Below are 21,899 nucleotides of genomic sequence, written 5' to 3' on the forward strand. Positions count from 1 at the left end.
CTCTGTGACAATGTGCAGCTCTCCAGAAAGTTTCATCAAAGGCAAAGCAGAATAAAGAACAGGGCCTCCCACCCTCCAGCTCTTGCCTGAATCACTGTATTCCTTAAAAGATAAACGGCTCCTTAAAAAAAAAAAAAAAGATAAACGGCTCTTGTCTTTGCCTTGCTTTTTCCTACACATAAGAGAACACCTGACAGGGTTAGTGATTATGCTTCTGTAATCTATAAGTAGATAGACTCTTGCACCCAAACTTTGATGTGACTTTATATGTACTGAACCTGTATATAAACTGTGAGTTGAAACACTATTTTGGAGCAGTGTGATAGAACCTTTCTGGGGTTTTTTTTTGTTTTTGTTTTCGGATGGAGTTTCACTCTTGTTGTCCAGGCTGGAGTGCAATGACACGATCTCAGCTCACCACAACCTCTGCCTCCCGGGTTCAAGCAATTCTCCTGCCTCAGCCTCCCAAGTAGCTGGGATTACAGGCATGTGCCATTTGTATTTTTAGTAGAGATGGGGTTTCTCCATGTTGGTCAGGCTGGTCTTGAACTCCCGACCTCAGGTGATCCGCCCACCTTGGCCTCCCAAAGTGCTGGGATTACAGGCGTGAGCCACTGTTCCTGGGCAATAGAACCTTTCTGAGGGACTCCCCCCAGGCTGTAGTCCTCAGGCTATAGCTCTAAGTAAGACTTCTGAATAAAGCTAACTTACAATTCTTTAAAAGCTTGTTTTTTTTCTTTAGTCAAAATATCAAAAGCATGATCTATAAAGAACTGAAAAACTGAACTTCATTTAAATTTACTTTTTAAAAGACATTGTGAAGTAAATTAAATGGCAAGCCACAAACTGGGAGAAAATACTTTCAAACTATATGTTCATAAGGAACTTGTATCCAAAGCACATACGGAATTTCAAAATTCAAAAAGGAGCAAAAGATTGGGACAGTTTACCAAAGATAATATACAGATGGCAGATAAGCATAGAAGAGCAATTAGGAAAAATGCAAATTAAAACCACAATGAAACACCACTACATGTCTATTAGAATGGATAAAACTGAAAAAACCAACCATACCAAGTGTCAGTGAGGATTTAAAGAAGCTGCAACTCTCACACACTGATGTGGGAATGTAAGATAGAATCAGTGTGGAAAATAATCTGACAGTTTCTTTAAAAGTTAATTATCCACTTCAGCCATTTTAATTCTAAGTATTTACCCAAGAGAAAAGAAAGTATTTGTCTATACAAAGACTTGAGCACAAATGCTTCTAGTAGTTTTATCTGTAAATAGCCAAAAAACTGGAAACAGTTCAAATGTCAATTCATTAATGAATGGACAAATTGTTATATATCCATAAAAATGAAGACTACTCAGCAATAAAAACAAATGAACTACTGGTATACATAATACTATCTATCACTCTCAAAATAAGCCAAGTGAAAGAAACCAGACAAAACACAGCACTTACTGTATGATTCCATTATATAAAACTGTAGACAATGCAAACTAATTTATAGTGACCAAAAGCAGTTCAGTGGTTGCCTGGGAGTACAAGAGCAGAATAACATGAGGGAAGGATTTCAATAGCAGAAAAGTTGAGGAGTGTTGGATATGTACACCATTTTCATTGCAGTGATAATTTTGAGAGTATATACATATGTCAAAACAAATCAAATTGTAAACTTTAAATATATGCAGTCTGTTATCAATGAAAACATGAAAAGAAAGCATAAGTCTTAAAGAAAAATGCTATTTTACAACTTTTTAAAATGTAATATTTAAAGAACATTCTCCTTAAATGGCAAACTCTGGCATACAAGAAAATATGACCACTAACCACAAACTAATTTTTTTAATATACTTTAAGTTCTAGGGTACATGTGCACAACGTGCAGGTTTGTTACATAGGTATACATGTGCCATGTTGCTTTGCTGCATCCATCAACTCATCATTTACATTAGGTATTTCTCCTAACTATCCCTCCCCCAGCCCCCACACACTGACAGGCCCCAGTGTGTGATGTTACCCTGCCTGACACCACAAACTAATTTTTAAAAACTATACGTTTGTAACAATGCAAGGGCAACCCAATGCAGCGTGTCAGTATCTAAGTGAAGTGAAGAGGAAGTCCCCATGGGAAGGCAGCCCAGAGTTTGTGTCAAAGCCTGAAAGATGAGGGGTCAACCAGGAGAGAAAGACAGGGGTAATCCAGGAGAGAAGGAGAGAGGTTTTCAATAGAAATGGAAATAAAAATAGTTATCAATGTGTGTGTTGCACAGTGAGAAGCATGGGAGTAGTGATATCCCAATAACAATGAGCACACCTAACACTTATATCTTGGTCTCTTAATACCATTCTCTACAGAAAGGAGCCAGGCTCCTTGGAGATATGTCTGCTCTTCAGATTAGAGAAATACATGATGTCTTGGACATCTTGAGCAGACAGTTAAGACAGCACTTAAAGAATTATGCAGACATGTAAAAAGGACAAGGAAACTAATTTCAAAGGTACTCACTGGTCTAATTATTTCTAACTTTGAAAACAAAAAAAAGAATCCATAAGTTCATTTTAATATAAATAAAAGTTTGACCAAAAAAATGATATTTATAGAGACCCAAACACTTCCCTACAAAATACTTACTATAAAATGCAAAATAATAACTTCACAGTAAATAAGTATGGAAGACATCACCTTAATGAAGTGATTAAAATAATATCACCAATAATGGAGCAAATCAACAGTGTGTGCCACCTGATGAAATGCAATGAGAATATCACTTCTGTCATATTCCTGCCAAAAGCTCGAAATCTGAATTGAATCAACAGGAAACATGAAACAAACCCACTGAGGAACATTCTACACAATAAACAGCCTATAATCAAGAGATCAAGGGTTATAAAAGCCAAGAAAAAAACTGAGAAACTATTCCATAATAAAGTAGACTTAGAAAAGACCTAGTAATAAATACAATGCAAGATGGTTAGCTGGATACTTCACTATCAAGGATATTGTTGGGACAATATGAGAAAATTTCAGTGGGATCTGATAATTAGATGATAGTAAGATAACAGGGTTAATTTACTGATTTCAGTGGTTGCTTTGTGAGTATGTTGAAGAATGTGCTTGTTTGTGAGAAAAACAGAGTATTTGAGGATGTTAGAGCATCAGTGTAAACAATTCACTCTTAATTGACTTAGGGAAATAAAAGGTTCTTCACACTTTTTTTTTACTGTACTTGCAACTTTTCTATAAGTTTGAGGGAGGCAGAGTAGAGGAGCAGAGGAAGGAGCAGGGCTAGAAGGAGAGGCAGTCATCTTACATAAAATAATTGTAAGTGGAAGAGAGGGTTCATGTGTCACTACTAACCACAAGAATAGACATCCCCAAGATCTGGCTAGCAGTGACTATTACAAAGTACATGACTACCCCAGACACACATGTGCCTGATTTTAGAGAAGACAGGAAAAGATGTCTCAAACAAATCACAAACTCCAAGAGGCATGTTGCCAAAAGTCAAATAGGTCTTCTGAAAAAGGAGAAGTCTAGACCACAGTCAACAGTGCAGGCAGCATCATACCACCAGGTTTAGCTGTGTTTTCAAAAAAGCTAAATATCATAGTATTAGAAAGATACATTTATGTTCAACACAAAACAAAGACAAAGGCAGATGCTCCAGCAATGTGGCCCCAAGTACTTCTGTGTCCAGGATATACGTCACATGAGAAATGTAACGAGGTACCATGTTCTTTGAAGATGGTACATTACGAAATTTCTTCTGCCTACCAGTGAGACTAATCTCTTCCAGATGTTGTTTGGCCCAAATGTGCTATTCAAATATATGAAAGTTTTGTTTATTTTCAAAGTTTGAGCCAAATAAGAAACCCAGTTTCCTTCACCAGCCTCTAATTAAACTGGAGATAAAAGCTTAAAAAAAAATCAGTATATAACCTAAGTCTAGACTTATACATCCTGCCCAAAGTTTTAAGCGGGGGAGGGTGAAGAAAATAAGACCTGTGGAATACAATTCTAGTATCTACTTCAGCATGGGAAAAATAATGAGACGCTTGAATTTCATTTCCTTTCCTGCTCCCAGCATATTACCATTCTTCCTCATTGAAAACCCTCTTGGCAATACCTCTCTAAAACAGTAAGTATAGAGGGGAATCTAAAGAAAACTAGTATTGTGCTAGAGGATGAATTATTCCCAGCTGGGTAGAGGATATGTAAATACTCCGGCTTCCTGAGAAGTCACATACGTGATTTTACCAACTTGAGGGGGCACCAAGAAAGAGCTGGCCTCGTTCTTTGATATACAATTCTATGAATAACATCTCAAACATTACCACTCTGTTGAAGAAATCAGGAAGTGAAGCAAAGGGAATTAAGTGACTTTTCCTCTGTTCACAATGATTTAGTAACTATGAAAATCACCAAAAAAGGGGGGGGTCCCTCTCTAACTTATGTGAGTGGTTAACTCCTGTTTTCCTGTTATGAAAGAGTTTAAAAGATAATAGCGGACACTTTTTAAAATAACAGCTGAAGTCTTTTATCAGGAAAGCAGCAGAAAATGGAAGGGAAAAGAAGCCTCTTTTTTAATAAACTGTGAGAAGATAGTAAAACCACAAAGTAGCCACAAAGCCCCTATGTCTGAACATGACCTAAAAGCCAACTGGAGACGTAAAAACAGCTGTGAGGCCCCACTTGAAAGACTTCTATCTGCTAATTGGCCTGAAAGATGCTGTCCTACATGTCCAAAAAACACAGGGGGATAGTCCAAATATGTAGAGAATAGAGAATGTCACACAGAAAACTTCTAACTAGTGTGAAAAGGAATTTGATGACCACTCCAAAAAAGAGATAAGGCATTATGACATTAGAAAGGGAATTCTGGGCTAGGTGTGGTGGCTCACGCCTGTAATTCCAACACTCTCCGAGGCCAAGGCAGGAAGATCACTTGAGACCAGGAGTTCGAGACCAGCCTGGCCAACATGGCAACATGCCATCTCTACTTAAAAAATAATAATAGGCCGGGCGCGGTGGCTCAAGCCTGTAATCCCAGCACTTTGGGAGGCCGAGACGGGTGGATCACGAGGTCAGGAGATCGAGACCATCCTGGCTAACACGGTGAAACCCCGTCTCTACTAAAAAAATACAAAAAACCTAGCCGGGCGATGTGGCGGGCGCCTGTAGTCCCAGTTACTCGGGAGGCTGAGGCAGGAGAATGGCGTAAACCCGGGAGACAGAGCTTGCAGTGAGCTGAGATCTGGCCACGGCACTCCAGCCTGGGCGACAGAGCGAGACTCTGTCTCAAAAAAAAAAATTAAAAAAAAATAAATAATAAAAAATAATAATAAATACAAAAATATTCTTAAAGGAAGGGAATTCTGAAACAAAAGGAGTCCACTTACAAAAAATTAAGTTTTATTAAACCAATATTCCCTAACAAATCTGGGAGAAGAAGAAACAACCAGACTCAGTGGCTGTGGGTTTGACCTGACCAAGAATTTCCTGGGGCTTGAGAAGGAAGCAGTGTGCCAAATGGCTGAGGTTAGAGTGACTGTTGTTTTAAGCCAAGTCATAGCGATAAAATGAGCAGGTGGCAAGTCTCTAAATCTTTTGTATTCCCAGATTTCCCCATTTTACAGTAATATAGTGCTGGGGGCAAGGGATAAAATGTGATGTGTTCAACCCATTGCAGAGAAGTGGCTCCAAGGGTATAATTTTAGATTTCTAAAAGGCCAACTCTCCAAAGAACTACCCCAGTTTCTTTTGGTGGTGACTGTGGAGGTAACTGAAGTGACATACAAGGACGCTTCTCCTTCTGGGGTCTGATGGTCTCGTTATGGAGACTGATCTCTGATCCAAGTTACATGAACTCCTCCTCTCATCTGGAATTCATAGCACCACACTGATTTCTTTTGGCCCCAAGCCTAAATTGCAGCTGTTTGTACTTATTCGTGGTATGGTGTATTTTGAAACGAAATGAACCAGATTTTTCCTACTGCCTATGTCAGTGCCTGGTATTGGGAAACATTAACTCTTTCACAGTCAGGCTACCAACAATTGTATTGTGTCTATGAAAGGAAGGACACTACAAAGAAGACACTGACCCCAAGCTAGGAAAGAGTCCATCAAGAAGCCCATTTCAAAGCAAAGGACAGATATTTCATCATTTACTTAGTTTTGGAGCCTCATCTACTTCCAAATAAGTTTCAGATACGTTACAGAAGATTATAAAGAACAAGAGTCATGGATTAAAGTAAGCAAGGGAAATAGGTATTTCAAAACTGAGTGCAAAATTTTACTCTGAGCTCTCTGGTAACCAAAGCAAAAGGGAAAATGAAGAGTTGCATATGAACTATTGAGAGAGAGAGATGTTATTTTCTTCTACTAAATCCTAGTAAGAGTTATCAAATGGTATAAAATACACAAAAATATTAATATGGCTATTTCTTCTCTATCAACTCTCAGTGAAAGCTGAAGATAAAAATAAATGGTTCTTGCATAGTATAGCGCCCATAAAACTTAAACACAAAACAAAACCAGACTTAAACAAAACAGAGTTTTTGATTTAGTAGAACCCAGACACCTGTATTTTTTTAAGTCTTCTTAATTCCGAAGCATATGTCTGATTACATGCCATTATCTTAAATCAGAGTTCTCACAGATACTTGGACTAGAACAAATGTATTATATTCTACATTTATTGCTAGTAAGTGATTTAATATGATACAAGGTGAGCAGGGCAAGCTTTACTGCAGAATATAGTAACACTGAGTCCTGTATCTTCTCCAAAGCTGGTGAGTAAGATGCTGTGTGAGAGAGAACCAACAATCTGTATTTTAACAAGCACCCAAAGTGGGTCTAGGTTGAAAGCTAGGGGTGTTAACTACTGCATTACACCAGTGGTTCTCAAATTGTAATATGTGGCACACAGAATTCACTGGAGGGCTTGTTCGAACACAAATGTATGAGCCCCACCCCGTTGCATGTCTGATTCAGTAGGTCCAGGGTGGATCCAAGAATTTGCATTTACTAACAAGTCTCCAGGTGATGCTGGTGCTGGTCATGGGGCCACACTTTAAGAACCACTCACTAAACTGTCCATTTAATAAATCAGTGGCTTTACATGGCCTTTAATAGAACTGGAAATAATAATTTAAAATAATATATAATTCAAGACTAAAGTCTCTGATAAGTATCTTAAGTGTTTAGTATTACTGATTAGAAACAGTTTTAAGTGCGATTAATACCTGGCATAAAAGACAAATTTGGCATTTTAATTAACTAATTAATTAATTGGACTTTCATCCAAACTGAAGGCCATTCCACTTGGTCAATTATTAAGGACTGACAGAAATACTGTTTTAGGAGAGAACTTTTGAATTATTCAATAAAGACTATAACTGAAACACCGTGGATCAGTGGAAAAAAGGATTGAGGGCAGGTGTTACCATTTATAAATCTTGGACATTAAAAATACACACACGTTTAATGAAACTCCTAAGAGCATGTTAAGTTTGAGAACTTCATCCCAGCAAGCATCTAAAACAATAAGGGAGCTGCAAATGTACCTCCACATTATATGACTTGATCTGTAGCATAAAGGTATTTAGTGTAATCCATCTGAATCTGAATTTTGGAGGGTGCTGCCCAAGGCAACAGATTTAGTTTTAACAAAGTCAATAGCAAGTTCTCCTTAAAGAAAAGAATTGGCCAATAGATCTGAGGATTCTTAAATTCATTTTCTGTTCGTGAGCATAAGATCACACCATAGCTCTATCGGAAAGGCAATATCTAATGCATAGATAGGTTTCTTAAGTTATTAAATCATAGATTCAAAACAAGGCATAAGGCTGTGGACACAGGTGGGTTTTATACCATTTGGAAATGGAACTTGATCTGCCAAAAGATAACTCCCATATACTACATTATTCTCTGGATGGCTGTATCAATCCTCTTAAGAAACATTAAAGTCTAAAATCTTCATGATCAGTCACCTCAACCCAGAGACATTTTATTAAGATCAAAAGCTGTGGTGAAATTAATATATCCCACAAATGGTCATAAAGTGACTTCTGAATAAAGACAACATCAGCCCCAATTCCCCAATATGTCCATATCCAATTTCCACTCAAAATATACATGAAGACAAAAACTCAAAATAGCTCAGAAACCAAGAATAACAGCCAGCCATTTATAAGAACCTGGGAGTAATATCTATTAAGTACAGTGCAGATGGAACTGAATTAAAAGCAATTGGTGTCCAATGAATGCTTTGCTTGCTAAAAAAGAACAGCTAGAAATAAATTAGAAGGTTCAGACCTCCCCCACCCTACCTCATTTTCCAGAACACTGGAATCAGCAGGAATGAGCAGCAACAGCATCCCCACACTGCGCAGCCCTGCTTTCTAAAACAACCAAACAGCTATCCATTTGTCTTAGTCAGTTCAGGCTGCTATGAAAGCTACCATAGACTGGGTGGCTTAAACAACAAACATTTCTTTCTTACAGACCTGAAGGCTGGAAGTCTAAGACCAGGGTGCCAACAAAGTTGGGCTCTGATGAGGGCCCTCTTCAGGGTTGTGGTCTGTGATCTTCTCATTACAGCCTCACAAGTGGAAACAGGGCTAGGGAGCTCTTCTGGGGTCACATTTAATGAAATTCCTAAGAGCATTTTAGGACAGGGTCTTGCTGCCACCCAGGCTGGAGTGGCGTGATCATACCTCACTATAGCCTTAAACTCCCAGGCTCAAGTGATTCTGCCACCTAAACCTCCCAGGAAGCTGAAACTACAGGCACACACCACCATGCCAGGCTAATTTTTTTAAATTGTTATTAATAGTAGACACAGGGTCTAGCTGTGTTGCCCAGGTTGGTCTTAAACTCCTGAGCTCAAACAAATCTTCTGCCTCAGCCTCCCAGAGTGCTGGGATTACAGGAGTGAGTCAACACACCGGGTGTAGTGTCTCTTTTATAAGGCCCCTAATCTCATTCATGAGGGCGGAGCCCTTATGACCTAATCACCTTCTAATACCATCACCCTGGGGACTGAGATTTCAACATATGAATTTCAGGGAGACACAATCTTCAGTCCATAACACTGCTATTCTCCCTTTCTCTTACCCCTTTCAGAAGTTCTGTACAAAGAAGTTTTTTCATAAATCAGTAAGCACAATAAACAATCTATTGGTTAGTTCATGGCCTCCTGAATATGGGAGAACAGTAGTCCAGTTCTAAAGGAGCTGGGTACAAGAATTCTAACATGAAAAATTTCCTTGTCACTAGCCAAATCTCTTAGCATTGACTTGTGACTGGGGAAACAACGGGCTCCACTTTGATCAGGTGACTTCTTAGGGGCATGGGGCCAGGGTTTTCTCCTGTTTCAGCAGTCAGGGCCCAGAGCCTCCAGAGGTAGTCACCAGGATCACCCTTGTCAATGGTGCCAGCTGGTCACTTGCACAAAGGCACCAAGCTAAAAGGAGAGCCATGACTGCAATCCAGCAAGGACTGCACTACCCCCCCAGCCACGTGCCTCAGTGTGAGCTGTGCTCGCTCAAAAGAATAAGCCTTCTGAAACCAGGCAGAAACTAGGCAGCTAGTAAATGGGGCATGGTTAGAACTCCAAAGTCTAGGCCCGCATTGTCCAATTTGATAGTTGCTCTTCTACGTGCAGAGTGCAGAAATACAACATTTTCCATTATCGCAAAAATCTGTTGGACGGTGCTGGAATCCTGTCCACAAAAATTACAAAGTGGAAGGACACTTGGCCACTTTTCAATTAAAATGGAAACACTCTTATTCTCTCCTACAAAATACAGTCTCCAGAGAGGTCGGTCATTTTGGAGTCAGAATTAAATCTAACTAAATGCCTCTAAAACAATGAAAACATTAAGACAGCTAGTACGCTAAGCTCTTAATAACCCCTTTTGTTCACTGTGTGTTTCCTATGTTTTAATATGCTAAAATCAAACACATGGAAATATTGAGCTGTTTTAAATAATACTCCTCAAAAAGGAATAGGTTCTAATTAGAAGCATTTTCTTCAATATCAGGAATAACAAGAATCTCACTATTACTCCTACTATTCAACACAGTTCTAGACAGGCTAGTAAATTCAATGAAACAAGACAACAATAACATGCAAGGAGTAAAAGAGTCAAAACTCTCCTTATTTGTAATCAAAATTATTATTTAAATTCAAAGTCCAAGAAAGTCTACAGATGAACCTGCTCCAAAATTTCCAATGAAATGCTAAGGACCAAAATAGCCAATACAAATTAAGAGAACAGAAGTAGAAGACTTGACCTACCAATGAGTAAGACATATAAAAAGCCATATAATGAAGGTAATGTGACAACTGTTCTAGGCTAGACATTCAGAGGTACACAGAGTCTCAAAACAGTCTTACATAGATGATACACATGACATTACAGTGGGGACATAAAGGGACTGGAAAAAAAATGGTTTTAAGGCAAAAGGAAAAATGTACATAATCAGACACTCTAACTTCACATCATAAACAGAACTAACATCCAGATGGATTAAAGGCCTGAACATAATTTGACCGGCCTAGGGGAACTCCAGCATCATGCTGGTCTCTTATTTCCTTTTAGCTTCATTTCTGAACCCTTCTACTGTTACTCTGTGCTAACAGTCTAATGTAGGGAAAGCTGTCTCTATCTCCTGAAATGATACAGAAACAAGAAGTTAAAAAGTTGATATTGTGCTTGAAGATCTCTTTTATACCTAAAACTAACCACTGGTTTCCTTCTCCTCCAAAGAGAGTCATGTAATGTTCCTGATTCAGCAGACAGATTAAAAGCTCAATTAGAATTCTGTTTTTAAAAATAATATATATAGCTTCTCAAAGAACATACAAGATGCTGACTAATAAATACCCCGGATAAAAACTTCTAAAATGACTAATAAATACCCTGGATAGAAACTTCCATATAAAAATTCATATAAATGTAGCCAAAAATGCAGAATAAGATTTAGCTTTTAATATATGCTAACCTTCTTTGGAAATTAAATATTTTACCTGGAAATAACAGTGGTTTTTTAAAGTTGTATCTTGAGACTTTCTCCTCTGTTTATAGCTCTTTTTACTTTATATAACACTTACACGTTTCAGCTGATTAATAACAACTACACAGGAACATTCAATTCCAGAGGCAATTTTATCGTAGTCATTGATAAAATACAAGCTATCATAATAAAACTGTTTAATTTACTTACAAAAGGAATACAGTTCTAATCACATATTCATCTATTACACTTTTGTTGTAAATTTCCCTTGGGAAACTAATTTTAAACTTCTAAACCACCTCAATCTGCACACTTAACAGTAAATCACAGTAATATGTATATGTATTCTAGCTCTCTTGAGGCAAAACAAGCATTTAATTTTAACAGACACTACTCATGGGGTGCCAGAGTTAATCACACAAAACCAGAAGTATGGCTCAATGTGGGAACATATTTCTGAATGAACTTATCCTTAAAGAGAGAAAAAGTGTCCCAGAATATAAACTAATAATGGGAGATAGTGAGGATGAACACAGTGCAATATTCATTGCTGTTTGAGAGTTGAATAGGTAGGTATTCTCTTATTCCTAATCGAAATAAGGATAAACCAAGGGACCTAAAACTCCAGAGATAGGATTTTTCCTGCTGAGGCTAATGGAAATAAGCAATTAAAACTTTCAGTAAAAGATAAATACAAGAACTATGCTCTAGAAAGATGTGTCCATCAAAAGTCGAAAGCACTGTAGGTGTAACTTCTCTTTAAAATATGAAGGGAGCCAGGCATGGTGGCTCACACCTGTAATCCCAGCACTTTGTGAGCCTGAGGCAGGAGAACTGCTTGAGGCCAGGAGTTTGAGACCAGCCTGGTCCACATGGTGAGACCCCATCTCTACAAAAATAAAATAAAATAAAATATGAAGTGTTGGTTGCAAGAAACCTAATTTGTATACCCAGATGAGAAATTCTGGGAATCCAGGCAGATCATCAGGATCCCATTTGAAATGGAAATCCGCTGATCCTGTGGAATCAACTGTAAATTAAATCATTTTATTATGATAGTTTGTATTTTATCAATGACTACGTTAAAATTGCCTCAGAATTGAATTTCCTGCATAGCTGTTATTAATCAGCTGAAATGTGTAAGTTTTATATAACGTATTTAAACCACAGAGATTCAGTCACAAACAGAGAAGGGAGGATTATGGCTGTCCCTATCCCTGGAGTTTAGTAGGCAAGCCAGAACACTCCAAGGTAAGACAGAGTCAACACATGCACCCTCACATCTCAAGTAAAAGCAGACAAGAGTGAGACCAGCAGGGTGGCACACAAATCTACTTAGAACCCATTCTCTAGGGACAATGAATGTAATTTGCTTAATAGAGTGAACCACAAACCAAAAGACAAAGGGCTATCTTGGGTGCTAAAAGTGTTACAAAGACATGGGCATTCCTGAGGATGCCCTAAAGAGTTTTGTTTTTTGGAAGAAAAATCTCCTTCTCTTTGGGGAAGGGAGGATAAGTATGGTGACCTATTATTTGGGGTTCAGGGACTAAAAAGTGGTGGCTGCAATCACAGAAAGGGCAGTCACCCAGGAGCCAATGCAGTGTGGCCAGGTCAGGAACTTCCTCCTCCACCATCCCACAGAGCTGGACCATGAAAACCAAACCATGCTTTGTGGGAGTTAAGGGGAGATGCTGCAGCCACATATTCTAGGAATAATTCTCCCAAACCTCCAGCTGTATCTCAGATTTATATGGCTCACAGAAACAAAAATATAATGGTAACAATAATTAGGCTCAGAATTCATAACTCAGAAATAACTGATTTATATATGTCTTGGACCACTACTCCAACTAACATGTAATATTCATACTGTTAGTAATGTCAAAGTCACATTAACTATTTCAATGAAGTTCATCCCAACAACCCAGACTTAGGAAAAACTAATCATTCCATGAGGGCATAATCAAGGCTCCATCCTTGTGCTCATAAACATTTGTGAAATGCGTGTCTTGATCCTCCAATGATAGTCACTGTCAATTTTGGCTAACAATGACTTTGCAAGACATCTCTCCCATTCATCCTAGTCTTCAGCTGGCCACATCTTGTTTTGAACTGCAGTTTACTTAATTCAATTATTCTCTCTTCTGTGGCTTCAGTTTTCTTTTCTTCTCAGTTCCCAGTCCTCAGAATATAAACACGCTAAGTTTACTATTCAAGAAAGAAAAAATACTCCCTTGATCCCAACTTCTTTCTCTTCCTTCTCTCCCATCCCTCTTCCTCATCCTCCCTTTTCAAGGCCCAGGATACTGAAGAAACAGTGCTTACTGCTTTTACATTTTTATATGATGAACCATGGCTTCCTCCACCAACTCAAAACTGTAAGATCACTGTCCTCTAAAAAGGATCTTTCTCTGTCCTTATCTTACTTGACCTTTTGTTGGCATTTTGCAACATTAATCACTCATTTTAATTTTGCCCTACTCACGACACTATGCTCCCTTGATTATTATCTAACTTTGTGATAGCTTTTTTTTAAGCATCTTCGGAGGACCTTCTTCCCCTGATGACTAGGAAATGTTGGCTTACCCACAAGCTCTGTACTTAGCCCTTTCCTATTCTACTTCTGCTTATTCTCCTTAGGCCATCTTATTCATACCAATAAATTCCACAGACACTTACAGTCTGGTGATGCTTAATTATGAATCCCCATTCCAGAACGTAATCCAACATTCGAACTTAATAGATTCAAATCCATTCTTGGCTGGGCATGGTGGCTCATGCCTATAATCTCAGCACTTTGGGAGGCTAAAGTGGGAGGATCACTTGAGCCCATGAATTTGAGACAAGCCTGGACAACAAAGTGAGACTCTATCTTTAAAAAAAGCAGAGGAAAAAAAAACGGTTGGGTGTGATGGTGTGTGCCTGGGGTCCCAGGTACTCAAAAGGCTGAAACAGGAGGATTGCTTGAGCCCAGGAGGTCGAACCTGCAGTAAGCCATGATCACAACACTGTACTCCAGCCTGGGTGACAGAGTCTCAAAAAAAAAAAAAAAAAATTCTTTCTCCTCCAGCCCCCACTGTCACTTGCTTAGTTCAAGTTACCTCCCCTGGACAATTGCAAGGGTCTCTATCTCTAATCTCATTTCATTTCTCTGTCTCTCTCCAATTTAACCTCTTGCAATGATCTAACAAAACTGGAAATCTTTCAATTGTTAAGAATTGGCAGGGAGGAAGGCCTGGCAAGACAGCTCAAGACTATAATCCCAGCACTGTAGGAGGCCGAGGCAGGTGGATTGCTTGAGCTCAGAAGACCAGCCTGGGCAACATGGTGAAAAAAGGTTAGCCAAGTGTGGTGGTGTGTGACTGTGGTCCCAGCTACTCAGGAGGCTGAGGTGAGAGAATTACCTGAGCCCAGGAGGCGGAGGTTGCAGTGTACTGTGATCGCACCACTGTACTCCAGTCTGAGCAATGAGTAGAGACTGTGTCTCAAAAAAAAAAGAATTAGGAGAGAGGAAGCAAACTTCAGATTCCTTTTTACATTCCACAAGACCACCCCTGATCCAGCCTCTGCCTCATCCACTAGCAAGTCTTACATTATTTACCAACAAAACTACCTGGAGTTCCTAGAAAACATCTTGGTACTTCATGCCTTCCATATTCTGTTTTCACAATTAAAATGCCTTCTTCCACTGCCTAGCCACAAGATGAACTCCCTTTATCTTTCAATCTTCCAATGTCCAGCTGATGTCTCAGGAGTCTCCTTCTTAATCACTGCCACTCACACATCATCAGCAGTGCATTGGTGTGCCCTGCTATATGCCATCACCTCTGTACCTTGCACATAAGTCATAACATTCATCACACTACACCCTATTCAGTTATGAGACAACTGCTGGACTTTGAGCTTCCTGAGGATACAGCCAGCACTATAATTATTTCTTTATCCTAATGCTCAGTGTGCCTGGCAATACAGACAGTGCTCAATAAAGGGTAATTGAACAAGAAAAGGAGGAATTAATGAAGGCATACAGCCACTAAAAATGAAAAATGAACTGAAGAATTGGTTTGCCCAAAAGTATTCTAACACAACTATTTCCTGTCCAATGATTTTCTTCATTCATGCATGCATGCATGCAAAAGGCTGTACACAAGATACAAAGTGCTGGTAATATAATCTTCCCAGCTTTCTCAAGTCACTGCAAATTCTGGTGATACAAGAGCCTTCCTAGTCAATCCCACTGGCCAATGGCCATTAGGAAGAAAAAGAAACATATACAAAATGTTGGGGAAATGCTCCCTAAAGGTTAAGCATTATAATTAACTTTCTGTCTTGGCACATTCTTTACCTTATTCCTTCTTCCTTAACACACAACACACTCACCTGCTTGTTCCATCATGAATTTGGAGTTCACCATTACCTGTGCAAATATCTATATTACCAATTCCATGCTATGGTAATTACATATTCAAAAGTTACAGACTCAACACACACAAAAAAAAATCCCAAATGATTTGGCTTGATCCAAATCACACCTCAAATTGGTACACAGGCAAGCCAACTCAAATAAATTCACAGGGGTATAAGGTATAAATCTTTACAGCACATAAACAAATTTTTATGCATTAGAATTAAGTATGAAAAATAAAGCCTTAAGAGATCCAGAAGAAAATATAGTAGAATGTTTATACAGTCACAGATTGAGAGGAGGCTATTTTAGCATAAGGCCAAAGAAAAGACTGATAAAGGTAACTACCTAAAATAGTTTGGATATTTGTCTCCACCCAAATCTCACATTGAAATATAACCCCCAGTGTTACATGTGGGGCCTGATGGGAGGTGTTTGGATCACGGGGACAGATCCCTATGAATGGTTCTGGAACATCCTCTTGGTGGTAAGTGATCTGAGTTCTCTCAAGATATGGTCATTTAAAAGCATGTGTCACTTCACCCCAACTAACTCACTCCTTCTCTCCCTTTCTCTCTCTCTTTCAGTAGTGCTTGTTTGCTCCTGTTTTCACCATATGAGGTGCCTGCTCACCCTTCACCTTCTGCCATGACTGTAAATTTTGTGAGGCCTCCCCAGAAGCTGAGCAGATGCCAGCACCATGCTTCCTATAGAGTCCACAGAATTGTAAGTCAATTAATCTTCTTTTCTTTATAAATTACCTAGTCTTAGGTATTTCTTTACAATAGTATAAAAATGGCCTAATACACTACCCTAAACATTTAAAGCTTCATTAGCATATATGAAAAAATGCTTTATATCACATCATAAACTGTTAACATTCTTAAAGTTTTAAAAAAGAAAATTATATGTGTTAAATATATAGCTTAAACAAGTAAATTTTTAGATGAGCATCCTAATAGAAAAATGGTTGACAAACATCCACAGGAAATTTATGAGAAATAATACAAACGATCAATAAGCATAAGAAAAAATAGTGCCTAACTTCAAGTGATTAAATAATCTAATTTTAAAAATAAAATGCCCCCAACACATTGATAATGTTTCTAAATTTATAATATTCAGGTTAAAGAAGTTGCTGGACTTTTGTGCATTGTGATCGGGGTTTCAGTATGGAACAACCTCATCCTGTCCCTGAAGGATGATTTTGGCAAGATGTATCAAAAGCCAGACAAACACACCCTTTGACCTAGCAATTCTACTTCAAGATGTTTATCATTGGAAAAGAATCAGCAATCTGTGCTAACATACCTATTGAGGACAATCATTACAAAACTCTATCTGTGAAATTGAAAGCAACCTTAAGGTTTCAAGAAGTGGTATTAATTTAAGAGACCGAGTGTGGTGGCTCATACCTGTAATCCCAGCACTTTGGGAGGCCAAGACAGGCAGATCACCCAAGCTCAGGAGTTCAAGACCAGCCTGGCCAACATGGTAAAACTCCATCTCTACTAAAAATACAAAAGTTAGCTGGGCGTGATCGTGGGTACCTGTAATCCTAGCTACTCGGGAGGCTAAGGCAGGAGAATCACTTGAACCTGTCAGGTGGATGTTGCAGTGAGCCAAGATTGTGCCACTGTACTCCAACCTGGGCAACAGAACAAGACTCTGTCTCAAAAAAAAAAAAAAAGTTATTAAGTAAATAACAATATATTTGAAGGACAAAATACGTCCTACTATTTTAAAAGTCACACTATAGATGTCTTTTCCCAGAATACTGAGAGCAAAATACAGTGAAAACTCTCCTAGCACAAAAACGTGTAAAACTGCTGTATGTGTATGCATACACAAGCACACACCTCCACCTCTGTAAATGCTTACCCAACTTGGCAAAAGTCATGAATCTCCCAAGAAACAAATATAAGTCAAGAAGTCAACTGGGAAAAGAGAAAAAAAAAAAAAAAAAAACGGAGTCTGTCAGCCGATTATATCCCAATAATCCCAGGTGACTTTGAGTTTTGGCTTTAAAAGCAAAAATCAAGTGAAAAATGGAAGTCAGATCAAAGACCTCTGCAAAAAGCTGGGACATCCTACCCTTAACAGCTGAACTAATAATAAAAGTACTGACCCATGTCACACAGGGAGAGGGTCAGAAAATGTGACTGTCTCACACATGGATCTAGGTAGGAAAGAGTCGCCCCTGAGAATTTATATCCGGACACTTGCCCTTAATAAACTGGGGATAACCTGAATTCATACTGTTGGTGTAGCCACCCAAAAACCTCAAGCTAATAATTCAATCTGATGTGGACATGGGTTGAGAGTGTCTTTAATGCATCAAACAGAAGAAAACACAAATTCTTTCTGAACTGATTCACCTTAAGCTCTCAAAGAATTCCCAGAGAAAAAGTTCCTAGAAACACGAGCTTACATTGGGAGAGTGGGGAGTGGGATGGGATCGCAAAGCACATACAGAAACAAGTCAACATTTACAAGAGTCATCAAAAAGAACAAATAGCAGAAACAGATTTACAAAGTCTACAGATACTAGGATTATCAAATACAGACTATAAAATAAAAATGTTTAATAGGTTTAGGAGTAAAAGAGGACATATTAAAGGATATTAAAAATGACTACACAACTTTTAAGAAGATATAAACAGAGTTCCTAAAATAAAAATAGAAACAGGGTTCCTAGAAATATAAAAACACAGTATTTCAAATTAGAAATTCAGTAGGCAATACAGCTGATTAAGTGCAACTGAGGAGATAATTAGTAAACTGGACCATCACTACAAACAAATTACACAGAGGCACAGACGGGAAATCTCAAAGTGAGGTTTAGAGTCAGGAATGAGATTTTAAAAAAAAAATTCATACCAAAACAAATTTTATTGAGCCTTTATTGACATAAAAATGTTTGACACATTCCTAAATATTTTTTTAAAAGCCACAAACCAACATATACTTGTGTCATTTTTAGTTTTTGAAAAGTGTGGGGTTTACAGACATAAGTATACATATTTGGAAGAACTGGTAAAAATGATTGGTTTATGTTTGAGTGGAAATATTTCAGTCCATTTTTAATTTAAATTTTTATAATTTCCAGGGGTTCTGAATTATATATGAATCACTTTTATAGTAAAAAAAGTTATTTAAAAATTAATAGAAAATAATACTGGGCATATATATATATATACATATATACATATAAATATTTGAGTATATGAAGGGACATATACCAAAACTTAACAGCTGCTATTTCTAGTTTTTGAGAATTTGCATGATTTGGATGATTTTTACCTATAATTTCTAATCAATAATTGAATAAATTACATGTCTAAATATGGAGGGGAAAAGACTTGGTACTTAAAAACATTAATAGAGATTTTATTATGGATGCTAAGTTACCATGATTTTTATATTTTACAAATTCTCGTTTGTTTTTGTTGTTTATATAGTTTATACTTTACATATTTTCATTTATCATTTCACAATTAGGAAAAGATAAATATATATGTAGATATATAGATAGGTCAGTTGGCCTTAGAATTGTGTACAAAACTTTGTGCAATAAAATCCCATTTTAAAATTGAAAACAAAAATGCATTATATCTATATATTTATATACAATGTTTTCAGAGACTTACAATGTTAAGGGAAAGCACTGCCTCTAAATGTTAAAATTTTAAAACACAGAACAAAAATACATGCAGCTCTCATAAAGGTCTTGCAGAGGAATAACAGGCAGAAATTACAGGAGAATGTTAACAGTGGCTGTTCCTGGTGTCCTAGTTCCCTTCTTGCATTAATATCTGGGGAGGGAGAGAACAAGAGAGCCAGTCAGAGTTTCTTGATGTTAACACACATCTGGCCTCAATTTTGATTCTTGGGAACCAGAGCAGTGGAAGCAAGAGGACCAGGAAAATAAGATAGGGGCTAAAGCCACCTATTTTAAAACATGTTAAAATGTACAACCATTGAGGTGAATGAGAGGCAAAAAGTCAACATTTACTACTGCCCTTCAAGATAAGGGAAAAGAACCAATCAACCAAGAAAAAGGGAAAAGCCAGTAATGCTTAACTGTTGCCACTTTTCTTAATGACATAAAAACCCACATCAGATAAATTTTTTTGGTATACTACCCTTGAACTGGAAACCACAGATTTTAATCTCTAATTTATTTAGGAATAAAAATTCAGATCACAGGCAACACACTTCCATGTGACTTTAAATGTATATTATTAGCTAATGATAGGAAAACTTCACATTGCCCAGTTGAGTTCACATAAAATGTCATGACTTCCCTTCTCCTTCCAGAAACAGATCTCTGAAAGCAGATCCCTAAAGAAGAATATCAAATATTAGCCAAAAACTTAATTTATTCTATCCCACGTTCCTCTGATCTTTGAAAAAGTGATTCTGCAGTGCTTTCCAAATTCGCAGCAGACACAATGTATAAACATCAAATCATCAAAGACAGTTCAAGAGAATGCCTCACTTTTAGAAACACTACAAACTAAAACTTAAGAGCTTCTACACCTGCAAATAATAAACTTCAAAGACAATCCAAACTACCCTGGCATTTATCATTTGTGGGCATAAGTGTGTGTAGTGGGTGTAAGTCTGCGCTTGGTTTTAATAATCAATTGACTGACTATAGTTTAACTAGTCTTATTTTACCTTGAATTCGTGTAGAGTGTCTTAAAGCTATTTTAAGTGTGTTGTTCATAAAATTTATAGCATCTCATGATTGGAAGAAAACTTCTGAGGTCATCTAGTTCTACATCTTATCCAATCCTTTAGTCACTGCAGAATCTATTCTCTATGATGTCTGCTGGAACACTTCCAATAACGGGAAGCTCACTACCTTCCAAGGCCAGTCATGAGGTCCTTGGACAGAGAGTTTTGCTAGAAATTCTCTCTCAAATGTAGTTCAGATTATCTAAACTGAAAAACCCATCCCTGGGGCCCAGCTACTCTTTTGTAACCAAACTGAATCCCATTCGTTGAACACTTCAAAGCTTATCTGGTCGATGAAGATAGAGATCAGATTGTCTTTCTTTCTTTCCTCTGTCTTATAATTCTATTTGCAGATCCTTTACAACTTCTTTCCACTTTTCACTGAGAATATGACAGTTGATTTATTCTATCCTTCAAGGATGACACCTAAAACATAATATGGTACCCTTGCTGGCTAGTTCTGACCAGTCCAGAATATGATGAAACCCACTTGCTCTTAATGTTTGGATATGAGGTGTTTAGAGAGCACATTATAATGGAAAAAAAACTGCCTACAGTTTGATAAAACCGCCATTTCAAATTGGCCCAACTTTGAAAAATGCTGTACAGTGAGATGGAAAATAATAACTGAAGTCCCCAAATCCACTGTTTCTCAAAGAACATGTGGCCCACCAGTTGTCTGTCAAAAATGCAGAGTCTCGGCTAAGCACAGTGGCTCATGCCTGTTATTCCAACACTTTGGGAGGCCAAGGCAGAAAGATCACTTGAGCCCAGGTGTTCAAAACCAGGCTGGACAACATAGCAAGACCCTGTCTCTTTTAAAAATTAGCCAGGCATGGTGGTGCACATCTGTGGTCCCAGCTACTCAGGTAGCTGAAGTAAGAGAATTGCTTGAGCCTAGGAGTTCAAGGCTGCAATGAGCAGTTATCATGCCACTGCACTCCAGCCTGGACAACAGAGCAAAACCCTGTCTCACAAAAACAAACAAACAAAAAATGCAGAGTCCCAGATCCTTCCCAAGTTGTCTGAATCGTGAACACTGTGAGCAGGCTGAAAACTCTGCATTTAAATACACACCTCTGGCATTTCTGATGACAGTAAACAGTGAGAACCAATGCCTTACCCTATGCTTGCCAAACTGTTATTGTTTTAACAAACACAAATATGCACATGCATGCGCACACACTTGTACACACACACACACACACTCAGTGTCCTGGTAGTCCACAAAAGTGGAAGTGAATCTGGGTTGGTCTCAGTTGATGGTAAAGCTGGGATTAGAACGAGACCGAGGTAATCACATCTTTCAGTTCCAGTCCAAGCTTGTCCCCTAAAGAAGAGAACATTATCTGGGATGTGGTAGGAGGATGAGACAGAGTTTTAAATGGGGCTGATGGGGCAAAATAAAGAGCCTAAAATAAAGCAATTACTTCATTCACACTTGATTCTTTGAGGTTGGTGGTAAAAGACTAAGAAACTGTTTAACTGAGAGAAATATGCCAAAAGACAGGAGAGAAAAAGGCAAGGAAAGAGAGAGGAGGGGAAGAAGGAAGGAAAATTTCAAGTAATAGTAAGGAGGAATTTCTGTGACTGGACAGGGTAGAACAGCTGGATTCAGCCTGTAACTTTGTGAAAGGTCTAGGATTTCACTCTCATAATTTTAATTTTCAAATTTTCTTCTGTTAATGTTAAGCTTTATGTGATTTAGAAAATGT

The 21,899-nt window shown here is 38.1% G+C and overlaps 1 protein-coding gene across 2 annotated transcripts in view; it reads right to left on the reverse strand.

The window, feature by feature from the left end:
• The window catches only part of LPAR1 (lysophosphatidic acid receptor 1), a 172,397-nt gene that overhangs the window by 126,742 nt on the left and 23,756 nt on the right, over window positions 1-21,899 (reverse strand). The window contains exon 1 of one of the 2 annotated variants that reach the window (XM_011954610.1): window positions 8,342-8,481. The exons of the other annotated variant lie outside the window; for it this stretch is intronic. The gene's annotated coding sequence lies outside the window, so the exon portion shown is untranslated. Of the gene's footprint in view, window positions 1-8,341; window positions 8,482-21,899 lie in introns of those variants that run through there. 2 annotated transcript variants of the gene reach the window in all.

This window comes from Colobus angolensis, unplaced genomic scaffold, assembly GCF_000951035.1.
Source record: "Colobus angolensis palliatus isolate OR3802 unplaced genomic scaffold, Cang.pa_1.0 Scaffold386, whole genome shotgun sequence".
NCBI lineage: Eukaryota > Metazoa > Chordata > Mammalia > Primates > Cercopithecidae > Colobus > Colobus angolensis.